Source organism: Anopheles merus, chromosome 2L (assembly GCF_017562075.2).
Source record: "Anopheles merus strain MAF chromosome 2L, AmerM5.1, whole genome shotgun sequence".
In the NCBI taxonomy this organism is placed as follows: domain Eukaryota; kingdom Metazoa; phylum Arthropoda; class Insecta; order Diptera; family Culicidae; genus Anopheles; species Anopheles merus.
In genome coordinates, this window is record NC_054083.1 from 44639577 (window position 1) to 44664204 (window position 24628).

The 24628-nt window shown below is 48.8% G+C and overlaps 1 long non-coding RNA gene across 2 annotated transcripts; it reads left to right on the plus strand.

The window, feature by feature from the left end:
- Nucleotides 1-30: 30 nt before the first annotated feature.
- On the plus strand, nt 31-23514 carry LOC121594050. 2 transcript variants are annotated; one of them, XR_006004889.1, is made up of 4 exons: nt 31-958; nt 1964-2507; nt 22340-22686; nt 22980-23514. It is a non-coding gene; the product is annotated as an uncharacterized LOC121594050 (long non-coding RNA). The 2 variants fall into 2 exon arrangements; XR_006004888.1 differs by having other exon boundaries at nt 33-958; nt 22340-23514.
- The last annotated feature ends 1114 nt before the right edge of the window (nt 23515-24628 follow it).

Below are 24628 nucleotides of genomic sequence, written 5' to 3' on the forward strand. Positions count from 1 at the left end.
CATTTTGCGGACGTTTGTATTTGTGAAACCTTTCCATCTAGCGGGGTGGTTCATGTTTTTCCGTTTTCCCTCAGCACCTTGTTGTTTTGCATGCCGGAAACTTTTAGGCATAAACACACAGACACACATAGAGGCGAAAAGCGTAACGCTATCCTTGTTTCACGCAAAAAGCCCTTCTCACGTGGACAAAGTCACGCAGACTAGTAAACCAAGTAGGCCTCCCGTGAACAGGTGTAGCAGTAGCAGCAGCAGCAGCAGCAGCATCAGGATACACGCACCGTTCCTTTGGGCCACACCGTGCTGTCGCGAAACGATTCCAACGAAATGTGAATGAGAGAGAGAGAGAGATAGAGAGAGAGAGAGAGAGAGAGAGAGAGAGAGAGAGAGAGAGAGAGAGAGTGTCCTGTGACGACGAACCTCCATTGGTGGTAGTGTGTGTACAGTACACTTTCCCGGCGCTCTAAAAATTTCCAAAACCAAAGGGACGAATAAAAAGGTATTTGTGTTTTTTATTCCTTTTCTCCATCGAGAGCAGGGAACGCAAGGAAAATCACCGGAAAATGCCACCGAAGAGAGGGGGGGGGGTAGGTTTTTGGCCATTCTTCATCACTGCCGCCGTCGTCGTTGTTGTTGCAGGGGGGAATGCGTTGGTTTTGGTGGTTGCCATGGTGATGAGCGTTTCGCGAATCGCGCGCGCACATTCGTGACGTTTTTGTGTGCGTTTTCCAGCTGTAGTAAACAGTGAAAAGTTCGTCCCTGTATGTGTGTGTTTGTGTGTGCGCGCGTGTTTGGAGAAATCGTACCGTGGAGCGCGGAGCAGGATGTTTTGCCCCGGTGACTGTAACAATCCAGGACGCCATTTGCCATGGCACCCACCCCATCATCCCCCTCACGGGAGCTGCGTCCAAAGTGAAGACTGAAAGAATGAAAGAGAGAGAAAGCCATCGCATTTTTCCGGGTAAGTGATATTACGGTACAATTTCGGTCCGTTTTCCGGGTGTTTTCGGTGAAATCTTTTGGCGCGCTCTTCCGGCCGCCATTAGGAATTGTTTTGCCGTTTTTTTTTTGTAGCTTGTTTTTGTTGTATTGATTACGAGTCAACGTCAAAGTTTGCACCGTGGCTAGCCCGCAGACACATAAAGAGGGTCACGGAGCAATAAGAAAATGGTTTTCCACCCAGCAGGCGGAAGAAGCTCGGAAGAAGTTATGGCGTAGACCACAGGCGAAGGCGAATGGCACAGCGTGTGACAGAACGGAGAAGCATCGGTTTGGTTTGCCAATCTAGCAGAAAGTTGCCGGGAAAGAACGCTGACTTCTTCCGGTTTTGATGTCTTCGTAATCGTATTTCACTGCTCCTGCCGCTCCCTTTGGAAAAGTCTTCCCGATATCATATCTGGTGTGGTGTGTCATCGTGTATCCCCTCGGCTTTCCGCGCGCGCGCGCGCCATTCCAATGCTAGACACACCACATTTTTGTGTCCCCCGTATCCTCCCTTCCGATGCCACGTCTTCTTCCTGCTCCTGTGCGTGGGTTTGGTTGAAGCGAGAAGTTCATCATTCGCAAAAGTTCGCGAGGCAATGAAACGATCCAAGTGTGCCACGACGACGACGCGGACGACGACGACGTGCCATCGGAGATTCCTGTGTTTCGCATTTCAATTTTCGCCCGGCTTTTTGCTGCTTAGCCTGCCCCCCCCCCTTCCCGGGGCACCGTACCAGAATTTGTCTGTTTTCACGAACCACACTGGCGAAAGGTGGAAGGGCGGACTGGTGTCGCTGGTGGTTTTGCCGCTGTTCGTCCGTCCGTGCCGTCGTGCGGGGCACACAACACTAATGCTCGTCATTGTTGTCGAGGTTTTTGCACAAAGTCAGCGACTGTTTCTGCAAGGGGGACTGGCGGGAGCAGTGGCGGCGGTAGTGGGTTGTGTTTCTTATTTTTTCTTGTACCTTTGTGTATCGAGCAGCAGAATCAGCAGCAGCAGCAGCCATCTTTTTGGCGTAGACCCGTGAACTGTCGTGGTGCAGAAAGCAGAGAGACTGGAGGGATCCTAGACGGCTATGCTGTTAGAACAGAGCGAGAGCGAGAGGGAGAGCTTCTGAGGGACGTTGCTGAAGAAGAAGCGGACCAGCGAAGTGCGTACCCGTGTGCTGCTAGAGATGGCAAGATGTCCGTGTGCGATTAAACACGCACCACGGCGTTCGCGTACAGCCAGCAATTTCCAACAGCGGCGTGACACCATCGCCGACAACGGCCAACATTGTGCTAGGATGACACATTCAGGAGCGGAGATCGGTGGCCTTCATCCTGGGACGGCTCTTCGGTGCTATCAACACACACACACGCACACATCGTTTCAATGACATTCCACACGGGAGCTCAGGAACGCACCGGAACGGGAAGAGTGGAGTGTACGGGAATCGAGCAGCTGAAATGCTGAAATGGCTGACTTTAACTCGGTTTGAGTCCTTCTGTGTCGGAGCTGATAAACAACGGTTCGCCGGTAGAGGGTAAGTGAGTTCTGATTTTTGAACACCTTCGTTGATATGATTTAACTTGACAGGTAGTAGCATTTCGTCGTAGTAGGCTACTGTCATCTGTTTTTGTTTATAACTGATGCTTTGATGATGAGACAGAGATATAGAGAGACCTTGGAAGCTCAAAATCTTTCTAATATTGGGCGAAATCTTCTTTTTTTTTATTGGGAAACGCTACATCAAACTGACTTCAAATTCCTTCATATATGCCGCGCCTATCTAAAGCGTTCTCGGGCGAATCTTAAAGCGCTCGAATAATCTCCCAACGTGAGACTTTAAAGCGTAATGACTCTGATGCTTATGCTTCGAACGATGACATAAGGCAAAAAGCTTAACCTGCGGTGCCTTAAAAAAATGCCTGAAACGTAAAACACAGCCACATTCACGGCAGTTGGATGGAGCTCGAGCTTGATTTTCATTGCGGGGGAGGGAAATAAAATTCGAATTATTTTCATTGCACGAACGACACCCTCACTCGTGCCTGCACCGTCTCCAGCAGGCTCTTACCAATCTGCCGACGACTCTTCGTGGTCGCATCTGAAAATGTCTTAATCGAGGCTTTAAAATCTTTATTCCATTTTACGTTATGAGCCCGCGCTCCGTCCCCTCACACACACACACACAACCGGAAGCACGTCGGATCGTTCGTTCTTTCGTTGCGTTGGCGTTCTCACTCTCAGCGCCTCCTTCTCCCTCCTGCTTCTCTCTCCCCGGAGTGGACAGTAATTCGCACGCAAGAAGACGGTCCAGTGCGGGATGATGTGGGCGTTAAAAACACAGAAAGCGCTCGCCAGGAATGTTAAGAAAAGGGCCATTAAGTGTGTCCTTGTGTCTCTGTGTGTGTGTGTGTGTGTGTGTGTGTGTGTGTGTGTGTCTGTTGCTGTGTTATTTTTTTTGTGGAGTGCCGATTTCGCTAAGGCTTTGCCAAATTAAAACACAGACTGAAATCCAACCGAGAACGGTCGCCGGAAATTGAATCGTTGCAGCATCTTCGCACCCGAAGGAAGAAATGTTGAGTGGTGAGGGGCCGCGGGATTTCTTGCAACGGATCCCGGTGACGGTTGCAGTGAGCTTGTTTTAATCCAGTTTTCAGAGTGTTTTTCTTTTTCCTTTTTTTTTGGTGGCGCAAACTCTTTAAAGTGTGAAGAAAGGCGGGATTAGGACGTTGGGGGATTTGTGTTGGTTGGCAGATTGCTGTTGATTGTACGGTGTTGATCGCTTCGCCGGAATGCGCCCGTCGATCTGTGTAGGCGATGAGCGGAAGCTTAGCTTGCGTTGAGATTCTGGAGGTTATTATGTTTAATCAGTGGGATATCTATTTTGTTTTGTGCGACTGGGGACAGTAAAACCCCGCAAATCGTTTCAATATTTATGGGAAGCTGTTTTTTTCTTTTTGGGAGCAGCATTTTTGGGACACAGCTTAAAATCGTGACCTTGCCGTAAAGTATGGGGCTTCAGTTAAGAGAAGAATCTCGGGGCATCGTGCCGTGGCCTGATCATGCTACAAGCGGTGGCCGTGAGTGCACAGCACGCTCCTACCGGGCGAGAAGCTCCAATTTACACTACGAAAGCAAGCAACCGATTCTTGCCTGGGTGGACGGTGTGGTGACCTTATCTTCTTCTCGCCCCTTGGGGTTTGGAAGGACCGGGTCCGCGAGAATCGTGCGCACGAGTAGTTAATGCACGGCGAGCACGCTTTTTTGTTTTGTTGTAGTTTTTGCGACACGGCGATGTGGACACGGAAGCGCCAAAATGCCACACTCCTCCACTGTGTCCACTGTGAGTGACATTGGAAAATTTTGGGACGCTCCCATATTCCCGGCCGGGGTAGGAGGGACAAACCTTATGTCTTAATCAATTCGCTGGAATCACCGGTGACTGTGAGATCGATGGCTGGGGTGTCCCCCTTTTGTTTGGGTCACTGCGATTGGCGCCCGATGTGTTGTATGGGATGTGCCAAAAGGCGGGCGAAAAATCGCCCAATGTCACGAAGCCATTCGAGCATGACAATTATGCGCGGCGCTAAAAGAGTAGTAGTTCACAGAGGGTTTGGGGGAAAAATTAATGATGCAAATAAACGCAAAGGTTCAGAACTTTAAGCAGGGAAGACTATTTTATCCACAGTAAAAAGGATGTTTCTTTTATAAAGTATTTAATGTACACTTTTGTTTCCAAAGAATAAGAAAGTCTTTTTTTAATATTTTAGAACTTTTTATAGGTCTTACTTTCTTTCTTTGTGTTTGAGTTCGATCGTGGCGAAAAAGTGGCGCCATTTGTCGTACCGCAACCTCCGCCTGAAATAGTGGGGCGGAAATAGTTTAGATTACGCGCGCAGGATGAGATTGGCTTTGGTGGAGTTGGAGGAATTGCACACCGGCACGGCATTTCCCCGTTTACGATACACTGTTTTTGATCGCTATTTTCCACACACCAACTAAAAAAAAAAAAATAAAATAAAAAGTAAAAAAAAGCACATTCAAACGTCCGAAGAGCGAAGTCAAAAGTAGGCAACCGTTCCCGTCGGCCAAGCACACTCTCGGCACAGATAGCGTGGTAGCGGCGAGCTAGGCCCAAGCGAAGTAAAGGCAAGAAACAGCCAACCTATCGTTTGAGCTTGGGGTGAATTTGGTACACACACACACACACACACACACACACTCACACGCAGGTTCACAGGTTCATAAAACAAAGCAAACGTAAAAAAAAACCTAAGACCCAAGCTTGATATCGTCCCGTTAATGAGCAATAAACTGGCGGTATTAATTGCGTACTCCCAACCCCCGGACAGTATAGAGGTGACGTACGTGTTGCTCTGTGTGTGTGTGTGTGTGCCAGACTGGCAACCCGTGCCAACGGTTCGTTGTAGGAGAGCGTATCGGGTTTACCGGTTGTTTCCTCACGGCTCTGGAGGAAGCACGGGACTGGTAACAAATATTTTGTCACAATAATTTTACGACTATCAAACGCCACAAACACACAGAAATGTGTCCATAAAAAATAAACCTTCCCAATCTAGCTCGATGAAACAATGGGAATACAACGGCGGGGAGGTGGGGAGAGGGGAAAAGCTTAGAGAGAAAAACAAACGAGAGACGGCAGCGCCATTCTAAGCACGAAAGAGCCTCCCAAAGAGTCTCCCTTGGAAGCATCTTTTGCATTTTGAAGATGGGGCTGGGTGGAAAGGGACACCAGGGGGAACATTCCACAGGTGACTGGAGATATACAAATCGAGGTTTTGAAGGGGGTGGGGTTTTTATGACCCAAAGATGAAATTGTTGGTTGAAGATTGGTGCATTGTGCTCAATTTGTGGTCTAATAAAAGACGAATTTGCTTCGATTTTTGGCATCTAATTTGGTATCAACACTCCAAACTCCAGGAATATATACTTCTTCGCTTGAAGATGCTTGGCCTTTTAGAAGCAAAGTTCCTAGCCACCTGTCCGTCCGTCGGACACCCTTTCGGCTAGGATCGTAAGAAGCCCTCTGCTTCTACAGCTTAGACCCAGTCCCGCTCTCATCCCTGCGCTCTTTCTCCTATATAGCGTGACCCCTAGCTGATGGTATTCCCATCTTCAAGCCCCGTGTCTCGGCTGTCCAGCAAACGGGCGTAACAAACGAAGCAAAACCGAAATATGGTCATAAATTTTCGGATAGGCTTTTTTGGGGTGTGTGTGTGTGTGTGTGTGTGTGTGTGTGTGTCTAACCAGTTGATCAGGTTGTATTTTTGTATATTATAGCTGCCTTTTGTGTGCTGCGCGTTGTGCTTTGGAGGTTCCTCGCTCGCTCGCTCGATCCACTGTGGTATGCATTTCTGCTGCTTTTGTTTTCTTATTCTTTCTTATCTATCTTCAGCTTTAGCGAGAGACCTCATTCCCTTGCTGTGCTAGCGACACAGCGATGCTTTCGGACGACAAACGGTTCCGGTTATGGGTTGACAGTTTTTTTTCTTCTTCTGTTGGTAGCCGGTAACAAAGGCACGAACGTCCAGCTGGTCTGGAGAGCACCCGGGACACGCTAGAAGGGGTCAACCAGGGAACAAAAGCATCTCTCCGAGTGGCATTTATCAACATGGAATGGGAAGAATTGCTCCACGATCATCGGAGAGAGAGAGAGAGAGGGGAGTACGGTGAACTGCGTACAGCTCGATGCTGTATCTTTTGGGTAAAAATCCTGAAGTCATACAAATTGCGTCCTAAAATTGTAAGAGATCTCCCAGTGGAGCACTTACAAAGTCCTAGAGCACATCATTGTGTCCTAGAGGTGAAATATTCAGAATATTTCTGCGAGTCTCCTATTCCCTATTACTCCATCCTCCAAGAAATGATGGCATCGCGCTGCTGCGAGCCCTAAGTGGACACAGTGTGTCAATTAAAATGTGTCTGCTTCTACTTCGCGCTCCCTTCGCTGCTTCGTGATGGTGATGGTGTAGAAGCAGCAGCACCTGGAGGAACCGTAGCGCGACGAAATGGGACCGAAGAACTGTACGGCCCAAACCGGGGTAATGGGGCGGCACAGAAAGGGGTTTGTTTCTAAAAGGAATGTTGAAAATTGATAGCGGGCTATCCCGAAAATTTCGAAACCGATCATCACTACTCGATCGGACGCGCGGGCAACGTTTGCGCAAGACAAACTGGGCTCTAGAGTGTAGGCACTGTGTGCTGTTGCTGTTGTTCGAGAAGACGCTTTCGTTTGGAACGCGTGGAACAGGTTTCATTTCACGTCTTGCCGCCTCTTTACCATCCCGGTGGGGCCCCCGTTCGTTTCAAGTTCGATTTATATTAACTAAAAGCGTTTTTTTTTTAGTTTCGGTTGACTCCTAGTGCCATCTTTTTTTTCTCTAGCCTACCGACCACCACTACCACCACCCCCCTCTGGGGGACTTTCTTCGTAAAGGGGCATCTCCTTGCGCCATCATCGTCGTGCGCGCACCAAAGACACCTGCCTGGCGTAGCCTGCGAGGGTCGCTTAACCCGTCCCCTGTCCGCTGTGACAGTGCGTCTGAACGATATATGGCGATATTAACAACGCGTTAATGTTCCACTGTGGCCGGTGCAAACTGAGGAGAGACGCACAAAAAAAAAAAGGCTAATGGGGTCATAAGATGCTGATAAAGCTTTTGCGTCCATCTGGTTGATTGGTTCGGGCCCGGCGCGGACGTGGGAAATGGTTTTGTGTGAGGGTTTGTGCTTGGTGTTTTGTTTGGTCCGGTTTTTCTTTCGGATTTCGGTGGTCTTTGCGGGGACGATGCGCACGAGGACGAATCACGACGAATGACGTCGGTAGTGGTTAAATGGGTGGCTCGTGTGTAACGTTTCGTAACAGCGCATCGCGCTTGTGCAATGGTTGTGACGGCGGAGGACGAATATCGATGCTAGCTGGAGCTTAAACATCAAGGCTTAGGGACCAGTTCATAACGATTGATACCAATGGAGCAATTCTTGGTAGGTAACCGATGAGATACACACACCTGCTGTAACGTCGTCTACAACACACGGGAGGGTTCTTTTATCGCTTCCAAATCTTCCGTAATACATCTTTCCGTAGCTCTCTAATGAAGCACTTTAGCGCCGTGTATAAACCGTCAGCGCCAGCGAGGCTAGAATATGAGCGATTGATTAGAAATTAATAGCTGCCAGCGAGAGCACAGCACGAAGTTTCGCGTGTGAATTATCCAAATAGCATGCAGAATGAAAAAAAAAACACAAAGTGCTAATCAGCACTTCAGCCAGTGCTGATTGCTACCAAAAAAAAAGTCGATAAAAAGAGGAAACCTCAAATCTGCACGTACATGTAAATTAGGTGTTGAATATGACCATAAAGTTAAAGCCTTTTGCTATTGTTGTTGTTGTTGTTGCTGTTGTCTTCATCTCTTCATTCTTTGATTGATTGTAAACTTGTTGTTTTTCACATACACACAGAAAATAAACCAAAAATGAAGCCTTTTATTTATCTCCCCTGTGTGTATATGTTTGTGTATGCAATTTGCACAGCCGTGTTTTAGGGGTTCGTCGCTTAACGTGCGCCCGCGCGCGCCTTTGTGGTTTGTACGGCGGAAATGTAGTATAAAATCTTAATCACTCGGTTTTCATCACCGGCAAGCGGAACCATCTTTGTGGGCCCGTCTTTTAATGATGCCATGAACGCCAGATGCTGTTGAAAGCGCCGTTTTGGTGATGAATTTTCGATCGATCGATCGATCCCCGTGGGGTCTGCATTTGCATTTGCCGGAAATTTGATCGTAAGTGAATTTGTACCCCTTCGCTCGCCCGAGAACCCAAGAAACCGCGATGGGCTTTAATAGATAGCAAATTAAATGCTGATTTAAATCATAGAAACGGGGTCTAATGTAGGAAGATCTTCCTTCTTTAAAACACAGACATACCCACAAACATGTTTTCCTTATAAATTCACCCAAAGAAGCAGTTCGTTGAAAGGTACGCAGCGAAATAAAACCGAATTTTATTGGTAATTATATAATTTATGGCCCCTATGGGGCCACAAAATCCTCTCATCGATCTGGAACTGGATCGATTTGATGCCGAAGACGTTTGGGGTTGGGAGCATGGAGCTTAATCAAGTCGTTATTCGTAAACGCACACCGTGGTTCGACGATCATCTTTCCGGGTGTTCTGGCTTATCGCGATGCTCGTTAAAAGTCTCAAGGTGAAGAGAGATTTTATTGTGCAAAACGTCTAGCCCTAGATACAGCACGCTTGAATCCAATTCGGTTGGATATAGTTGTACGCAAAACCCCGCATACCGTGCAAAATCGTGCTGGGAGGCGTGCGGAGGAAGTGCGCAAGCTGTATTTGTTGTTTTTATTGATCAATCAGTGGCAGCAAGACAACGACGCAAAGAATAATTAACATTTGCGCAAATAGAACAAAATGGAGAAAAAAAAATACACAAACTGATCCGATCGTTCCCCCGTTTTTCCCCGGGCCGGTTTTGGACGGGGCCTGGTCCGGGCCACACAAAACACTGGAACGAGTTCCGCTTGCCCTGCAAGTGCAAGGTTGTGCCCCATTTGCATGCCTGATGGACAGCTAAATGGAGCCCACGAATCTGTGCAGCTGGGTCTACGAGATTACGAGCGCACTATCTGTTGCGTGTGCACGATAAGCTTTAAAAAGCCCCCCCCCCCCCACACATACCAGAGTGGCGGGGGCTACATTGCACGTGTACGTGTGTGGGAGTGGGTCCGATCGGACCTACGCCTCTTGGGTGGGACCACCGTGTATGCAAACAAAGGGAGCTGTTGTGTGATTTATTATTTTCGTTGATTTTGAATTAATTTCCGAGAAGTGAGGTAATTGCTTCCTTCCCATGATTGAAGTAGTGGAAGGGGAGTTTATAAACGCACCTAGTAAGAACGATCAGAAAAGATCAAGCGAATTTGACAGATTAACTGCTGCATTGTCAATCAAGGGAAAAGGAAAGTTTTGATTTGACAGTTGGGCAACTTTTCTTGGTCAACTATTTCTTCAAATGTTCTTCAACTCTTCAAAAAGCGAAAGTGAAGCTGAAGCTTTTGTTTCGTTCTTCTTCAGGTGTGCATCGTATCATTTGCCAATTCCATTCCTGCACGCACACGTAAACACACACACACGCAGACACACTGTGCGTTGTCCGTTTTGCCCTTGACGAGAGGCACCGAGGGGAACTGTGTTTGCCGCCCTTGCCCTATCGCCCAGCGCGCCGAAGAACAGTTAGAATTGCTCGCCTCAAAAATTCCAAACCCCGGAGGCAAAATTCTATAGGGTCCAGCTTTTCTTTGGGGCCTGCCCCGATTTTCCTCTTCTTTTATCGATGCACCTAAACTGCAGCACAAATGAGCAACGTTTAGTGGCAGCAGCCACAAAACGGGGGGTTCGTGTCTTCTTGCAGCCCCGCCACCGGCAGTCTTTCGTTTGCGAAAACGTTAGAGCCGGCCGGTGCAGACGCGTATGTCCTGGAGCGCAAAATGCTCCCTTGCAGTAAAGCGTATCATCGATTGGGGCGAGAATAAAAAAAAAACAGCAAAACCCAGAAACAAAGCACACCAGTATCGATGTTTGAAGAATGCCCCCCGGGACGGGTCGGGCTGATGTTACGGGCTGTGCAAAATTTGTGTTTCACGTTCGCCTTGTCCATCGGGTGAACGGGATTGATGGATCGTGTTTTGTGGTCCAAAGGGAAAAGCGGCACCGAGCAAGAAGCACTTGCAAGCCGGGATGGCATTTTTGGGCAAAAAACCAAAAACAAAAAACGGCCGATAAATTTTTATGGTCAAAATGGGGTTCGGCCCTCCCCCGAAGGGCTTGTGCGGAAGGGAAAATATGACTAGCGTCTAACCCGGAGGGCAGTGCGTCGTCAGCGTCGCGTCGCTCCAGCAAGAGAGAGGCAGCAGGGTTGTCATAATAATTGCAGTGGCGGTGTCGGAACGATACGCAGATGGAGGAAGCGACAGACCCAGCGAACCCGATGACAACCCCTGCTGGGGAATGCCGGGAGGGAAGGGAAGCGCGGCACGCATGCGCGTCAGTTGCAACCACCGTGTGCGCTCGATTAACGTTTTCTTCGTTTCAAGCGCAGCAGCATAAAAGCGCGGCCGAGATTTTTGGGGTGTGTTTTGTACTGACTCCTACCCTTGGCCCACCTACTTTTCCGGCGCGGTTTCGCAGTCTTGCAGGCGCAAAGCCGCGTCGGAGGACATCGAACCCGCTTAGACGCTGCTGAGCAGGGTGCGGGGGAAAAGCTTAACGGTTGGGCTGGATTTTGCGAACACACACACACACACGCGCGTGAGTGGGCAAATGTTTGGTGCACGAGCTCGGGTGGAGCGGGAACACACAGTTTTGCAATTGTAATGCGCGTGTGCATTGTTGTACAGTGCTGTGCGGCGAGCATTGCCTAATATGGGGTACGAGATACGTTTCTGTACGGAGGTGATAGACTCTTCATGGTTGTGGGGGATGTGCTGTGTGTCCCTGGAAGTCCAAACGGGCAGGATGTCGAAGGAATACACCAGCCTCAACCCTCCCAGCCCTGGCTCAACAGATATTCTCTTTAGCGTATTGTGTCTGCTGGGGCCAAGAACAAAGAGCGACAACAATGGGTGTCTTCTAAATGGTTGCTGCGACGCAGTTTTGTTGTCATTCGGGAAATAACTTGAAGATGGCACTGGAGTGGAGAGTCGATTGCGCGAAGCGCAACTGCCATGGATGTCGATCGTACAATGTGCTCCAATGTGGCAGTATCCCAAGACGAGACGAGCGATTGATGCAAATTTGGAGTAACAACATTACCAGTCTTATCGAAAAGCACGCTGCTCCAAATGAAATGTCACGCCTTGTGGGACTAAAGAAACCGAAAAAAAACACTCGCCAGAAAAAGGGTAACACCATTACACGGTGACGGAATGAAGCATTGATCGCCCACCACAATCATCACCCCAAAAAAAAAAAAAAAAACGCAACGCAGGTGAGAAAGTGAACGAGATAAAAAGAATGCACAAGCGCATTCTTCCTCTTCCCGAGGACCAAAGGCGCAGTCTAAAGGTGTCGACAGCTTGATGCGCAGCAAAACGAGCGATAATACCGCCGTGCGCAAACCCCCGAAATTCGACCCCTTTGCGGATGCATGCATGTTTGCGCGAGTTATCTTAATTCACTCGCCACCGCGTTTGCAGTGTAAGTAATGTTGCGCCGCGTTACTTCCTTTCGGAGCAGTTTTTTTTTCTTTCTTTGTGTTTCATTATGTCGTGGCGCGAGCGGAGATGTAAATGAAGGCACTCGAAGGAGAGAGAAAAAAACGTTCCCAAATCACGCACCAATACGCCGTCTGGTTTGCCGCTACCGTTTAATGGCTGCGCACGTAATGGTGAGTACGTGTTGCACGGGGATATAGGGGAATTAAACCGCCGGAAAAATGGGGAATGGTGAGCAGAGATCGGCAGGGAAAACAATGTCGGGTTGTTGGAGGATTTGTTTGGATTTTGAGTAATTCGGGACGGCATGAAATGGATGTGTGCGTTAAGTTGCAAAGGAACAAAGGATGTTTGTAGCAAGCGATCCTCTCGAACCACGACCACGACGACGACGACGACGACGATGATGATGATGATCATGATCAGGTATGGCGTGCCGGAGTGAAATTAACTTCTTGGTTGCGTCTCCCGCGGCTCCTCACCAACGTCAGGATGCCAGCGTGGCTGCACGTGCTGCAAATTGTTGGGCCCCGTTCGCTGGGCTCCATTATCGGAGCTTCCCAGCATCGAAAGGGGAAGAAGACAGGAGCACACAAAAAAAAAACCAATCACTAGAGGTGTTGAGCTGACTGACACTTGACAACGAAATGAAGGAATGCTGCACATTCCAGTGTCTGGTAGTGAGCGGTAGAATTTTTTGGGCATTTGAAGGTTGTCTGGCTGCCATCCGGGGGTGCCTTTTTGGCATCGATCGGGACGGGCTTTTTCGTGTGCATTGTAACGGTTGATTGAGCTAGAGGGGCCTATTGGTGGTGATTGGTGAGATAATCTTGCCCTGTGGATATGCTCGAATCGACTCGTGATAAGCGATGTCGTAAAGATTTTTGAACGATATACTGCAGGAATTGATTGATTTACCTTCATCTGAACTTGCACAAAAGAAGGAACGATATTATGCAGGCATTGATTTATTTACCTTCAGCTGGACTTGCACAAAAGAAGATGCCATGGACGGACAATCCAGCAAAACTGCTCCCAAAAATGGATTCAATATCAGGTTTACCCCGTACCCCGAGGAGAACCTCAAACAAAGTGCCTAAAACCCACAACAAAATACGCTGCAGGGCAGAAGTATTTCACAATCGAACGGGGGAAAGTTACAAATGGTTTCGCTCAAGCTGTCTATTTTCCCCTCACGGACACCGGTACAAGTTGCCCTCTTTTACCGATGTCCGGTTCCTGTTTTCCCTCCCATCTTGCGCAGTAGCTTCCGCAGTTTGCAGCAAGTTGTCCTGGTCAACTTGTCCACTTTGTGACATGCTGTGTGTCGTACGGCGCTCCGGCCGATTCTTGCAGCTGACTTCCAGGCAGCACACTGTACGTACAAGAAGTCCAAGGATTCAATAGCGAAAGGGTGCAGGAAAAAGGAAAAACCTTGTTTTTTTGTGCTTACTTTTGAACGTTTGAAGAAAACTGGCCGGACTGGACCTGTTTGTGAGCGTCTCGTTCCAGAACACAACCTTGGAAACGTCCTTAAAGTGTGTCCACAAAAAAGGCAGCAAACCAGTAAGCTACTGTAAGGAGCAGTTGGTAAAGATTGTCTCCCTCCCCTCTCCAAGCAGCGTAGAGTCTTATTTCAATTTCCCTCAATCTAATAGAGAAGGAAACACTCCTAAACCGGGTGCGTAATTGCTGACAACAAAGACAAATTATAGCAATGCCTTTTTTCCTGTTCGCTTCTCCAGTGTCAGTGTGTGTGTGTATCTTGTGTCTCGGTGTGTTTCTTATCGTTGCATGCAACGCCCTTAGTTCTTGGCTCTGGTTCTGGAAACAGTCCGCGGCACTGATTTCATTTGTCAGCTTGAAGTTGTTGTGTTTTTTTTGGTTGCTAGCACAGGGGTCTTGCCGTAGTCGTTTCCGTAGCCGCGTTGGTCAACGACAATGATGGCGTGCTTGATGAAATGTTTTCTCTTCACCGTCCGGATGTCCCCTGGCACGTTCCTTGCGCGGCTCTATCTTGTGCCGTTGTAGCGTTGACGCTTGTTATCGCTAGCTGTTGATGGGTTGCACAAATTTTAAATTGTCTCCCGGCGTCGTCGAGGTGGCTTTTGTGGAGGTGCATTTGTCTAGGATTAATTTAATGATGCTGGGAAGGATGATGATGATGATGAGCAAACTGGGTCCTAGAAGAGTGGATTAAGAAAGGAGTGAGAAAGAGGGTGCTGGAGGGTGTCATTTTTGATACCATCGCAATGATTGGAGTGCCATCATAAGAAGTGAAAATGTTTTTCAAGCTTAATCAAGAATTATGTCTAGGCACGATAGAGAAAGAAAGAATTCGGTATGACATCTATCACGCGCAGAGCGTAGACTTGACTGCGCCAATCCGTTCAATATAGAGACAACCTTTTACAACCTTACGGCATTTTTTTTTGACAAAGCTGTCCATTCTTCGCTGCGCTACATCATAGAGCAGAAGGGGGAAGTCTAGAAGGACCGCGTACAGTAACAAACAATAAAAAATTATTGCACCTCTCGCGCACACATCTTTCGGTGAGGAGCCCCGGCTCGCTCCGCTGTGTCTTGCACCAAGTCAAGAACCAAAAACGCGGAAAGCGCCCAAAACATTTGTTGGCTGGAAGTAGTGGAATGGAATAGTCTTGTCGGAGGGGGAGCAGACATAAAAAAGAGAAGAGGCATATCTAACAAAACTTTAGGGCTGTAAGATTAAAAATTGTGATCGTCCTCTGGTCTCCCCCATATGTTCGCGGCTGTTGTCGCACTTTTGTTCACGATCACACCTTTTCCGATCGAACCGGCGCGCGTTTGTTTTTCGTGCTGGAGAAGCATCAGAAGACGAGGAGATGAGGAGGAGGCTCCAAAACCAAACCACCGTACCACCGGTCGCCCCCTTTTCAAGCTTCAATTTCTTAGCTCTACTCACAGTATCGTCTATCGTACCCAGCGCTCTAACCCGTAAGCGTACACGGTACACGGGTTGTGCTCGATACCACCGTGCCCGACGTTGACTAACGGGTCGGAGCGGAGCGAAACCTAACCTAACAAATGACATTGAATATAAGTTATTACATTGTTAGATTTAGATAGAGGAGTAATCTAGCAGATTATATATTTTTATAACACACTGTGTAAAGGCGGAGGAACGGACGCGCGGGGACAGAAGACACAAGCGCGTAGGGGTTCACCCGAATTCAAGCCGTCCGTCCGTCCGTGTGTGTGCGCGAAGAAATCGACTCGTTTGGAGCTTCGCCTAGTCGGTGGTGACGGTGTAGCGTATTTTTTTTTATTATTTTTATTTGAGCTTCCATCCCACCCACCCATACGTTCCCCCCTTCAAGACGCTTCGCCGAGAGGAGGCTTTGGCGATGAGGCTTGCTGGCAACATGGGAATAAGGGTGCGGGTCCGTATCATCCATCGAGGGGTTCGATTTAAGCTCTCGATTCTTGCCGGGCCACGGTGAGGGAAGGACGAGTTGTCGCGGACGGGGTTATGGGCGACCCACACCCTTGTGACACACACACACACAAGACAGAGAGAGAGAGAGAGAGCTCAGGGGCGGCACACATGGAGCGGAGTGGGCTCACACAAATTAATTAGATAACCTGTCCCCACACCGTGTTTGTCCAGAAGAGCACATTGCGCGCGCGCGCGCATCGACAACGCGGTTGTCTGGGGGCCCCCGGGTATCGCCTCACTCGCCTCAAGAACACCGTGTGCTGCCGTGGCGTGCCGGTTGACCGAGTACGGGAATTGAGGTTGAGGCACTGCCGGTGCTGCTGCTGCTGCTGCTGCTGCTGCTGCTGCTGCCGTATCGGTGTGGTGTCGTAGGTCCACCCCAGGTGATCTCAAAAATGTTCAGCCCCACAACACTGTATCGATCAATTGGGTATTTCTTCTACCTCTTCGTCCTACTCCCCAAATGGCCACAAATCTTGGCGCGTAGCGCTTTTCCACGGTTAGCTCAAGCGCTGGATGGCCGGTTTTTTTACGGGTGGGGAGCACTATTTGGCTAATTTATGACCGATTCGAAGATGGTCTCGCGGTATTTATGACCGATTCGCAAGATCGCGGTATCTTGCGGCACGGCCAAAAGGGTTGTAGCGTCCATCTGGGAGTCGACTGGTTCCTGCCGTGGCCGTTTCGGAGCAATATAATGAATGGTGGGTACGTAATCCGCTGCTGCTCGGGTTTTTTTTTGTGTGTGGTGGGTTTACCAACACACATGCACACAAACACATAGGGACACCCATCTGGTCCAAGGTCAGTGTTTCTGCCGGGGACTGTTCAAGTGCGCTGAGGGAACCGGGCATACCGCAAACAATCCAGTCGCAGCCGAGGTATGAAGTCGCAGGCAAACGGGTTTTTCGCGCAAAACAACTTTTTAATCTCGAAAGCTCTAATAAATAATCTCAATTCATTCACAATATTTTCTCCCGTAACCTGTACCATGGCATGTCCGGAGGCGCCTGGTGGACTGCCCCGGAACGGATCGACTATGGGGGGGGGGGGCTGGAATTCTAGTTACAGGTATCCCCTCGACCCTCAGTAGCGGCAGTATAGGTCTCAGGTTATGCTTGGGGAGTGCTTTTTTCCCGATTTGCATTAGAGATCTGCAGCAGAGCACAGTTTGCTGCTTGCAAATGGTTTATGAATTTCAATTTCAAACACAGTGGTATAGTGTCGGTCGGAATTGCAGCTCGGAGACAACCAAAGTGAGGTAGTTCATGATGATGTTTTATTGTACGATCTTACTGATTGTAATTGAAATCGCAGTGGAGGCTGACAGCACGATCAGTTTATCAAGCAAGATTCATTTGGTTCATCGTAAACGGCTTTTAGTTTGAATATGACACATTCTTGACGCTAAGGAATTTTCTTCTTCTTGAAACGTATAAGGCGTTGGCGTATGTAAACAAATGGGTAGGACTAGTTAGTTCTGATTCGTTTGTCCCGCTATTTAGACAACTGCGAACGGTGCGAATGATCCAGTTGTCAACAGTAATCACCATTTCGATAAGTGGCCAGTTGTTGTTGATAGTGGCGGACCAGTTTACTCCCTACCAGGGCCTCACCCCTCCCCCCCCCCAGCATCTTTCCAGGTAGGACGGAAACGCGGTGGCAGTACGGGTTGATGTCAGCTTCCTCGAGGGACGTCTAGACGCTGGAATTCACCGCCATTGAACCTGTTTTCCAACGATCCGTTCGGTGAAGGCGCGTTCACTGTGGCCCGATGGTTGGCGTGGATGTAAGGCGGGCGAGGGCCTAAAGTAGATAGAAGAGGTGGCAACTAATCAGTGGATTATGATAAAAATCATTAGCTAGATCGCGCATCGTAGGTCTTGTGTGGTTAGAGCGATTGGAACGGTGATGGATGTGAGACGGGATAGTTATGATCCGATCGTAAACTATGTGATGGTACTTTGTTTTTGGTGAAGACAGCTCTAGAGGATGGTAAGTCTTGGTGAGGTTCAGATATGTAAAAAATATGAGACATCTTTGAAACAATTGAAGGGATCTCTTTGGATGATCTCGGGGATTTATCTGGGTTCTACCGATGCCTTACTGTCATGGAAATTGGCTGGATGTGGCCAAAATCTGAGCTCTCTGGGAATCTTTTGAAGATTTTGTTGAACCTTACTACGTTATTGCCATATCTTTACGAGAAAGACGAAAATCCTATGGTCGTTTAAGTTCTCCTAAGCCCGGGAAAAAAGATTTGTATTTCTATCGGCTTGAAAGAAGAAGTTGATTGGATTCTTTTGCGTTGGAGAGCTATTCTTCAACTCACCGAAGCGAAAGCCCATTGCATCATTCGCCTCTTTGTCACACGTTTGGCATACTTTCACACGTCCGTGTGCGCAGTGTCCGTGCGGTTGGGTGTCATAAATTACTCAAAATCGTATCGCTGTCCCGTCACACACTCACAAACAAAAATACCAAAGTGGTCAAAAGCTGTAGCGCTGGCCAGCTGGTCCGCTGGCTAACGAATCAATCACCCACCCCTGATCACCATCCCAAAAAAAACCGCTGCACACGTCGTCGTAAGGATTTTACGAACCACGAACCCGGACCATCACCATCATCATCATCATCTTCACCAAAAGCGGATGACGAGTCGTCGTGGCTCGCGGCTCCAACATGACGACATTCCTGTAGGGACGCGCGCTAATGGTATGGTACACACTGTGTGTCTTGGGGTGTCTGGGTGTGCGCGATCGTGCTGCGCCCGATGCGACATAAAAATAGTTGGCTGTTTTTAGGCAATAAAAAACTTTATCGCCGATAATAGCGAAGGATGTCAACTCCGAGGGAAATTTATTGATTATTTACAATGTTTCAAACCCCAAGCGACGATGCTGGTGCTGATGCTTACCAGCCGAAGCAATCAGCACGGCTCGCTGACACTAGAGAAATATCAAATCATTGTCCCCGGTCCCCGGTGTGTGTGAGTGTGGCTTTGGGTGAGTCATTGGAGGTCTGAAAATATCTTGGTTATGATCGGTGTGCTGATACGGCCACTCCCTGTACGGCTCACGTCACCCGTCAGGCGATCAGGTCTTAGGGTCTTGTCCCAGTTTCCGGGGCAGCTAGCAGATTGTAAGATTCGGATCGTGCCGGAAACAAAACAACCAAACCGATTCGGCCGAAGCCGAATTCCCGTATCGAGCAGCACGTACTCCACACACACACACACGTGCTAAATCCGGATGATCCGATTGCTGTCGCGGGCGGGCCGCAAATCGCATCAAACGAATCGGAAGGGATCAGGCAACCACAGAAAGGACCTCGGGACACAGACTGTGGGTGAGTGTGATCACTCTCTAATGGACCCAGTGGTTGTAAAACCCATCGCTGGAGAGTGTCACTTTCGGTGCGTGCGAACAACCGTCATGGTAATCTCCATCTTTAAGCTGGCGAGAGGGGGGACAAAGGTTCGGCACAAAGTAACGACGACGGTGACGGTAATTGAGCGTTCGCACTCAGCGACTCGGCACGGCTTGATCGTACGGGGCACGATCTAACGAGGCAAGCCACTACTGCCAGCTAGCGCACCGCCAACCTGGCAGTGGAATTGTGCAAGTGCAGTGTGTGTGTGTGTAGTAGTAGTAGTAGGAACTTAACGAACCCCGAGAGCAGCCCCGGCACGGTGCGTGTAGGAGTTGTGGTTCGCAGTTCTGAGGGACGACGACGACGCAAGTTGTTTCCGTTCCGCGGGAAGCGAGTGCGGAGCGAGTGGTGGCTAAAGGGTGAAATTGAACAAGGTCATATGTGAGCACGGTCGAGTGTCTGCTTCGCTAGTGTTGGAGTGTTTGAAGTGGTATGCGCTGCGTTAGAGATCGTGCGCTGCTCTCGACGTGCGCTGATCTTGCTCGACAGGACGCCTACGCGCGTACCTACAGATCGTAAGCGCGCGTAGCTGGTCTTGTTTATGTTACTGTTTTTTTTGTTTGCAACCCTGCAACACACCATCATGCACACGCACGATGAAGTGCAGGCGGGCGATCTTCACGCTCCTATCGATTGGGGTACGCCGATCGGTTGACCGATCGGCAAACGGCGTGTCACCGCGCAAGCGCATTCGCAGCCACTATCGGGCCGCCGTCGTGATTGATGGGACGCGGCAGCGCAAAAAGGTCAATGCGCAAACTGGCTGCTAGTGAACTGTGAACACCACCGCGGTCCGGCAGGTCGAGTGACTTTCGTCGCGACCCGCAAACCCGCGATGCGCAAACCAAGCAGGAAGCGGTCGTGCGCGCACGCGCGCCACTGTAGCGTTACTGGTACGGCGGATGCGCACGGGCGAATGGGTTTTGCGTTTAGCCGGCCTTTCGAAGCGGTTTTCAGGTGCCAATTTCATTAAAGGCGAGCAAACGCGATCGGTCGCGACTGACGGCACACAGTACGTTCTGGAAAGTTTTGTCTTCATGGTGTGGTTGTGGCACTGTTCAATCAAAGCTCTACGCAAAAAAAAACAACCATATAAGAACTCCAACGACCACCATCCATTCGCAGTGAGTTCGATTTCAACTGAAGCAGAGGAGTTTTTTTGGTTTGCGCCACGCAATAGACGGCGCAATGATGGGGCAAACTGCATTCGCATCAATGTCCCAAAAAATCTAGACATCAACACACACACACACCCATCGCAAAGGACAGAAGGCCACCGTTGGAGTAGAAACCGACAGAAATCGAAGGACATCCCATGTGTGTGTGTGTGTGTGTCTGTTTTGCGGCCAGTTTTGTGGCCAAATTCCGCCAGCCGACAGCGTCACGTCACGAAGGAAAACCACGCGCGCGCTATTGACACGTCGAATCAAATGAATTCCCTCCCCCCCCCCCACCGCCAGAAAAGCAAAGCTCACCGATGCGCTCGTCCACGATGCGGGTGCAACACAACTGCATTTCGGGGTGGCTCGTGCGTGTGTTTGTGAGCGTTTTCGTCGCTAGGTGGCGGACGAGGGGATGGAGTATGGGGGGAGAGGTGGGATAAATTTTATTGCACATTGCACGAACTCACTCACCGTATGGTGCTGCCAGTGGATGGGAGGAGCGGTATTTGGGGGGGGGGGGGGAGGATAATACTTTTTGCGCACGCTGATGTGTGCAAACTGTTGCGTTTCCTTTTGCGGGTGGTTGGCTGGGGCTGCTAAGGTTGGATTGGGCTCTATGGAGCGAGCGGGAGAAGGTGGAAAGTGACAGACGGATTTCGCGTGCATCGTGTATCGTCGCAAAGTCGTCTCTCACCTTCCCCTACCGCCTTCCCCCGCTCCCTGGCGGGTCTGGCGTACCGTTCGTTTGCAAATTTTGCATTCCGCGCATGCAGCGCGCATGATTTCAATTGAGCAGACACACAGCCACACACATACGCGCGTGCCGCGTTCTTTTCCCCTCCTCCCATTGTCGAGGTGCAAAAGTGTATAAATGGGTAAGGGTTAGCTTTTTGTGGTTTTCGTACTGGTGTTTTGTTGCTTTTTTTTTGCGTGCTTTGTTTTGGGGCAGTTTTCTTCCCGGTTTTGCACGAATCGTCCGCCCGACCGTCCGTCCGTGAGGTGGCGATGGCGGGCGTCTAGGGAGGATAGTATGCAAACGTTACTCTTGCAGTTGCAAAAAGGTGATGGTGCATCAAGGTGCTTTTCGGGCAAGGGATGTATTGGTTAACGGTGAGGGTTAGTTTTGTTCCACATTTGCAATGGTTCAGAGCAAGTGTGTCGCTTGGTTTATTCGAGCAAAAGTAAGGAGTGACTGTTTTGAGGTGTTGTTACATTTTATTACCGAGTTGAAAGTTATGTACAAGGCTAGAACAAAGCATAGGTCGAAAACTTCCTTTTTTTTTGGATTAAAATGAAAAAAAGCGTGAAATATCAATGCTTTGGTAGACGAACTGCTAAACATAATAATAATTAATAAAATATCTATTTCTATCTAGATATAAATATCCATATAGAATTTGTTCAGTTCAGTCTAAAGAACGGACAGCCTTATTCCATCAAATTAACGCTCGTCTGCATTTTATCAATCATAATGTACAGAGTTTTTCATAAAAATAACGTCCTACACTTATAAATAGAGGACCTCCCAGTATGCCGGCTCGTTCATCTCCTCCATTACAAATATGAACGTGAACCGTATGACTAGATCCTTCAAAAAGCGTCCTACCCGTCGAAATTAAGATCTGAAATGAACGAAAGAATCGCGATTCACGTTCAGTTCATCTAAATGCAAGACTTAGTACGTTCACGTTAATAGAAATGAACCGAATTACCCAAGCCTGTACGGAAGGCAAGTTTTAAAGTATACGACAAATGGCCAACGTCGTAGTTTTTGGTAAAATTAATTTGAGCGAAATTATTTTGTTTCAAACCTTATTTATATATATTTTAAAATTTTATGATTTTATCTGATTTAACGATTACTACTACAAAAAAATGTCAAAAGGTGGAACCTTTTAAATTAACAAAAAATGAAGGTTGATTTAGAACTAGTGAAAACCTCATTTATCATAAATAAATGACTTTTTTTCTCAATAAGTAGGTCAATATTCCAATTGCGTAATAAATTCTTGGTTTAATTGAATCGAATCACTTACCATTCTAGGTTGTACAGTGGCTGTTTTTTAACCAAACTATTCCACCACCCGGGACCACTGTGTGTGTGTGTGTGCGCGCGATACGCCAAAACGATGACGTTTCTCAACGTGCTCGTCTCCGCCGCCGGCAGTAGCAAAGCGCTCGGCGTACGCCTATCGAATCGACAATGAATTCCGTTCCAGGCCGGCCCCCGTTCGACCGTACCGGCGGCCGTCCCCGACGAACCCGTTCGCATCAACCATCATCGCGGGGCTCGCGGACACGTAATCCGTCTGTCGTTGATCCTGTTCGACCGCGACCTTCCGCGTGCAGACTGCCCCACCCGCACCCCGAAGACACTCGCAAACCATTTGGGTAAGTTACTTCAACACACACACACACACACTCACTACTGGCTGGAGGTTTGATGGAAAACAATGCGATCCGTTCGCTGATGCGGGACACTTCGAGCAGCAGCCGTCTTCTAACACACTTGCAAGCGGATGTGTCGCATTCGATACGGTTGCACCCGTGAGTGAAGAGTAGAAGACAAGCGAAGGAAACCTGCTCGAAGGCTCACACAGCACCGTTTCTCGAGCCTACACCTTCGACGACGGTACGTGGCAATGGGTTCGATTTGACTTTTCTTTTTCCTCGTGGGCCCTCAGCAAACCCTCAGCATGCCGTCGTCCTCCGGGTGAGCGAAACTTCCGAAATCTTCCGGCCCACGGAACACGCAGCGTCTCCGGGAGGGGCAATGGTCACGGTACAAGTGTATGGTGTATATTTATGCATCGCATCAAAATCTGCATAATATGTCGAGGGGCGTGTAACATTGAAAATCCATCGCACCCGAGCATTGGCGGGATGGGGGTAAGCATTTTTTTTTATAATGCAAATAAGCGTTACAGTAACGCACGCGCTCGCGTGTTATTATCGACGTTGAGTGAAGATGATGGTTTCCTGCCGGAGCAATTGTCGTCGGGCGCCCGTTCTCTGGAGCCAATATCCCAGACAATAAGGTGCGCGATAAGCGGCAAGGACGCTTCCAAATTCGTTCCCATCCCTGTGGAAAGGAGAAAAAAGCGAGCTGGAACTGGCTGATTTGGTTTATTTTATTATTTGTACGTACAAATGTTTTTGTACCCCCGCACATACATGTATATTTTCATTGAAATGTATTGGTGCTCGGTGCACGGAACCGATCGTTCGATGTAATGTGGGTGGTGGGGAAGGGAAGGTTTGAGGCTCGAGTTACTTGTGGACTACTTTTCGTGATACCGTATATGACTTTCTTGCCCTGCCATTGTGGCCTGGAACGACGAAAATGGTGCACCTGCGCACGCTTCTAGGACACATCAGCCTCTACACCGAGATCGTATGGGCTGGTCCGGAGGAATTGATACGGTACGCCGTGCCACCCGACTACTGTGGCATATATATATATTGTTTGAATACGAAATGAATTCCGGCAAGGCACGTACGGGCTGTGTTCCCGGGCCGCCATCGCCACACCGGTGTACCGGCACGCGGGCTCTCGGTGCTGGTGTGCTCGTTGTTGAGTTTTATGCCCGTTTGGAGCGAAATTGATTTTGATTGATTTTTCATACCATTCGTGGTGATTCGTTGCCGCCTTGCAGGAAGAGTAGCAAGAGTTTGGGGCGAAGTTGGTGAAACGACTAGTTGACTGGTTGACGTGTGTTTTCGTGTACCGTATGGATAGGGAAATTTGCGTGCAAATGCCTGGGAAGAAAGGGTTACAAAGAAACGGGTCCTGAGAGGGATAGTTTTGTTGTTGTATGTAAGAAGCTATGATATTCCTTTGCGTGCGTGCGTGTCAGAGGCGTGCAACAGTGGCAATAGTAAGCGGCAAACGCGATCCAGAGAATACTAATGGGGTAGTTTAGTGTAGGCAGTAGCAAGACACATCCAGGATAAATATGTTTCGTCGAAGCTGTTTGGCGCAAAGAGGAAAGCTATTAAGCTTGTTGATTGGTAACGATTTAGGTGATTATCTATAAATTCCGTGACATTCAAAATGAGATTTACAGCAAGATTTTAGTCTCTCTGGCCCTTTTGTAAGAAACTGTAACGCTGGAAGACATCTCTGTAGGAGTGATGTGCTCTCTGGAGATGTACCATCACTCCAATCCGACTCCGACTATTGTTAATCCGATTTCGATTTCGATTTCGCAAAATGGGATCCTCAAGTTCCACCCGTAGTCGGAGTCGTCCGGAGTCGGATTCCTCCGGTGGCATCTGGGCATCGTCCGGTGCAATCTGCTTGTTATCGGGGATTTCATTCGTTGTGTTTTTT